The sequence below is a fragment of the Apaloderma vittatum genome, unplaced genomic scaffold, assembly GCF_000703405.1.
Source record: "Apaloderma vittatum isolate BGI_N311 unplaced genomic scaffold, ASM70340v1 scaffold36140, whole genome shotgun sequence".
Taxonomy (NCBI): Eukaryota; Metazoa; Chordata; class Aves; order Trogoniformes; family Trogonidae; genus Apaloderma; species Apaloderma vittatum.
Genome location: NW_009695655.1, coordinates 23,441 through 28,717, shown reverse-complemented (window position 1 = coordinate 28,717; position 5,277 = coordinate 23,441).

The window sequence follows — 5,277 nt, the reverse complement described above, 5'->3', positions numbered from 1 at the left end:
AAGTCTGCTCAATTTCTGGGCCCTGTGCTCAGTTTGGGACAAGTGTTAGGAGGTTGCCTTTCCCCCGCGCATGTCATACACAGACAGCAATTTCTCAGCACCACAGGAGACACTGGGGTCAGCTGTAGGATTAGATTGCAGAGCCTGGACACTTGTCCAGGCATCATTTTGTGGATTTTTTTTAATTACGAGGGGTTCTTTGAGCAATAGATGTAGGTCTTGGGACTATCCAGCATATTTCTGATTGATTTGCAAACAGAAAACACACAAAGGGGCAGCGATGTTTGTTGACACCAAACTTGAGCTCCTGTCCAGCCAGAAGCATCGCTCCCAAAGAAATAAGTCTACAGATGCACAGGCTGCAGATTAGGACTGCATCTTGTTTTGCTTAATAAAGCTGACATAGTAGGATTATGAGCTACTCCAGATGGTCTGACACATTGCAGGACAGTTGCTGTGTCCAGGGCTCTGATTAAATTCCCTGTTAACCTCTACAACCTTCTCAAGTGAGAGTCATTTCTTCTCGCAGCAGCGCATGTCAGAAGGAGCCAGACAAACAGACTTGCAAAGGTGGAACGGCAGCCACTCCGGAGGTCAGTGGCCCAAAGCAAAGCCGAAGGATTACTGAACAGCTCTGCAGCAGGCTAGGGATGAACTTGGACTTCAGTGCGCTACTCAGAGGGTAGTTTAAAACCAGGAAACATTAAGGTGCTCAGTGGGGCTATCTACCCTAAACAGTCATACCCGATGGAAGAAAAAGCGTCCATCCAGCAAAGAGCACAGCAGGGCAAGGCTGCGGCACGCAAGGAGACTGAGGGTATTGCCAGGCAGCGCAGGCCTATAGCTCCAACGGCCACTAGATGTTGCCACTGTCCTTCTCTGACTCACCTGGGGTTTGGCATTCGCCTGATGTGGTGTTAAGTCTGGAGGGTTTAAAATCTTAGGAACTCCTTTCTTTCTAATCCATCCTCTTCTGGCGTTCACATATGGTGTTGCTCGGTTCCACATGCCGGAGGAGAAGGCCAGCCTCATACCAGGCAGTTTTGGCAGCGAGAGGCTTTGCTGCAGCTCGGAGGGAATTCCTGGGTGGTAACCGTGTCGGGAACGTAGGCAAACTGGCTGCCCAGCAAGTACCACACCATGGGCATGCCAGCTATTTCAACACACACACCAGCTCCCTGATCAAATCCTCCGTATTTCTGTCCCAGTCCCACATCTCATCGTGCATTAAGCCCACTCAGTAGCAGGAGAGAGTCTGGCATTAACTGTTTCTCCTGTCGTGGTGCTACAAACTACTGACAATTCTTCCTGATGTCTGTGTAAATGTGGAATAAATTAAGAATATATGCAGTATTTTAAAATAACAAATATTATATATGATGCATTTAAAAATAAAAATCAACCATAATAAAAAAGCCAAATCAAGGGGTTTGCAACATTTTTTCAGAACAGATTGAATCATTTTGAAATGTGTGGCTTATGAATACTTTCAGTACAGATCAGTCCAGAGCTCCAGGGCAATAGGGGCGCAAGGTCAAGGCTTAATTCTCTGTCTTTGGAAAATTAAAATGGTGAAAGCTATTTGCCAGACTGATGCTGTCTGGCAGACTTTCCCATGATCAAAACGTGCTCAGGAGACAGCCCTGCTGCTGATGCTTGTCTTAGCTACGCTTGTCTATCTAGCACTCTGTAATGAGGCAGATCTCACCTGCTGCTCTGGACGTGATTTTGCAGACATCAACAATTTTAAGTTAGATCATTTGAAATCAGGTGCACAAGAATGCAGTGCAAAAATAAATTAATTCTGAAGATACAAGTCAGAGAAAGTCTTGTGCAGACTGTTCCTAAGGCCACTTAAGCAAGGGATGTAATTGGAAAGAGGGAAGTGGTCACAGTAAGATACAGACAGTTCCCTGTATGATTAAAAACTCCTCCCTGAAGCGCGTAATGGTCCTACAGACAGCACATGACTTAAGTGGAAACTCCATGTATTCAGGGATTGAATTTAGCCACCAAACCTCACCACATTCCAAGTAAACCCCCATGCATCCCAAACCAAAACTAAAACAACTCATCAAGCAAGGCTTGTAGTAATTTAAGACCCTGAGCACTGAGTAGCATGAGTCGGTAAGATAACAGTAAGATCACTACATAACTTCTTATCTATGCTGAGAGAATCACATTACTTATGGTAGAGATATCAGATTGGTACAGTATTTCCAGTGGAAAAAGCCACCAAGCTGCTGATCCTGGCACCATGGCAGTGCACAAGTGGTCTCTGCTAGATCCACCATCGACATTTCTAGACTAGTGAACTAGTTGCTATCTCTCAGGAGAAACTGTGCATAGGGAGGAGAAAGCAGCAGGATTTAGTTCTCAGTCCATGACAGAAAATGGAGACATAAGTTTATTTGAAGGTAGAGTAGGAGGTGAGAATCTCAGTTAAAGATGTGCCTTGGTGCATAAGTGTCACACAGAAGACTGCTTAATCCAAATCACCCTGTAAATCCTGGTGCCATACTAATAGGATAAACTCTCTCACACATTCCTTCTGGGTTCAAAGCACAGTCTCTGTGCAGTGCACTCCAGCTGCACTCCTAGGTCCTGTGTCTCACACAGGGTATGTGTAAATGCATATGCAGATGAAAATAACCCCTAGAGGATCGGGGTTGCAAGGACAGAATGGGACTTCACATAGCACTGAACAAGGGCTATGGATCATTTTTCAGAGTGGAGGTGGCCAAGGTCTCTTCAGAATTTGAGACTGACAACAGCTACAGGCACAACAGCACTGAAAAACTTGGACAAGAGGCTGGTCTAAACTGGAGCTTCTGAGGAGCCTGACGATTGGTCTAGGAACAAAAATACTGCCTACCAGCATCTGCAGAATAAAGGAATCTGTCCATTTGATCCCTTCAGCTTCCAGATACTATTTTTGAGCCTTGGAGAGAGATCCTGCCCAGTTCTCTCCTAGCTTACTTCGTATGCATTCTCAACCTGTCTCATTTCCAGTTCTTCACCATTCTGCCTACTTCTCAGGAGACCTTGACTAGGCATACCAATACTTTGTTCCCATCAGACCACAGTTCCTAGCAGTCTTAGAAGCTAGACTTCAAGGTCTTTGGCCTTGCCCCTAACCCTTGCCCTTGCTCACCTCTTGCCCTTTGGGCTGGGGGTCCACAGCAGAGTCTTGTCTCCTGGACTTGGCTCACCCTGAATTACTGTCGGTGCTTTGTTCCTGGTCCTAACCTCTGGGCCTGCCTGCTCATACCCTGACTGAGATTTTCACACACCATGCTAGGACAAGTCTTCTCTTAATCTCCTTGCTTTTGCTTTTCTCTAGTCTCTTCTGAGATTTGAAAGAGGGTTCACATCTGTTCCCTGCTCACCTTCAATTACCAGCTAACCATGGAGCACTCTCCTCCCTCTCAGTCTGCTCAGCTCCTCCCTCCCTCCAGCTGTCTGCTAGAGCAGCTGTGAACCCCTGGAGTGGGAGGAAGCAGAGGAGCAGCAGGTTATGCTCATGGCAGAGAAGAGCAAACACATACTTCCCTGCTACATCATTTTTTGGAGCTACACCATGCCTCAAAATACAGCTGGTTTCCACATGATATCCATCTGGCACAAACTGTTCCCCTAAGGTGTAATTTGTGCTCAGGAAGGCACAGGAGACAACTGGAGAAATAATACAGCAGCTATAAATTGGCCTGAAAACAGCTGCTGGAAGCAAGGAGAGAGGAGGCAGTTTAGCATCACTCCAGTGACTGCAAGAAGGTGCCATATAGTGGTACTGGTAGCTGCATTTCTGCAGCTATAGTAGTGCCATATAGTTGTAGCTGCATTTGTCAGCTTCTCATCCCATAATACAAATCACATTCATGTCTTAAATGTTCAACAAAATGGAGCTAGAAACTTCTTAAAATTAAGACATAAATGTACCTCATGCCTTTGGGAAAGGAGAGGCTGCTGATTTTAAGCAATATAGTGGCACATTGTGTCTGTCCTCACTAGGGACCCTGCTCTGTGTCATCTCCTTGTGACAGGCGAGAGCTCTCTTGATAAATGGTGTTTAGAATGCAGGGAACTTTATGAGGAAAGCAGCACCTCAAAGAGCACAACTGGACTTCATAGCTGGCACTGGGTGTGCTGGGCAAATGCCCAGCATGGTGCTAAATCAGTCCAAGAGAAAAAAATGTAGTAAAAAAATACTCCTCTTTGTGCAATCTGCAGTGAGCATAGGCTTGGCCAACAGCAAGAGACCTGCTCCTCTGTGACCACCTGCACTTGTGCTGAGTGGGTGTGAAGTGCAGACAGATGGTCAGTAGTAGCTTAAGAGTTACTGCTGTTATATACATGCTGGAGGGTGTAAATACCTTCACCAGGCACGAAGCTCAGTGATGCTGCCCAGAGCAGGCAGTGGGTGTTTGCAGTTCAGTTGTGCACTCCCCTACACCTCTTTGACACTGGCACAGCTCTGGGGATTTCTTCCCAGGTCACTGTCATGGGAGTGTGGGGGCAGGGTCTGGGCTGTCTGGCCCCCACAAATCATTTTAGTATCTGCTGGGCTCAAAGAAGGAGGCAGCGCTCTTGGATAGTGGAAAGCTTACAGCACACTGTTACAGTAGATATGAATGAGGGAAACAAGAGCTGTGCTACAGATCCAATGTGAGGGGTACCTAGTGGTTATATGGATGCAAGCAACAGAAAAACAGGAAGCGTTAGGCCAGGCGAATGCCATGCACACCCTGACTCCAAGCAGGCTATAAAAGTTGATAATTGCCCATAGGTATGTTAAAGCACTCTTATACAGGAGGTTAATGCTTTGTGCTTTCAACCCACTTGTCACACAGGGAAGTTTTATAGGCATTTGGTGCAGGTAAAACCAACTGAAAAATCTAGGAAAAAAAGGAAAGTTGCTGTCTTCTGATGTTCCTTTGCATCAACATTGCGTGCAATTCTCTGTGCAGATGTTTTTCTACTACAATTGCAGCTGTGTTTGGGGGGTGTTTTGCCCCACTAAACTCCAGGTTTATTCAGTGGACAACTTTATTTTGATCCAAAGTGAAACAGGAAGACAATGTGTTTCTGTGTAGGATTTCCGCTTTACACAGAAGCTGAAAGGTATGTGCATCCTTGAGCAATCCAGTAAAAGGAGCTATGCTCCCTTCATCCTAGAACCAGAACCCAACTGTGTATGGGGGGAAAACCACGGAGAGTCACCTCACACTGATCAGAAGCTGAAGAAGGGGAGTTATTTGCATGTACAAAATCATACCA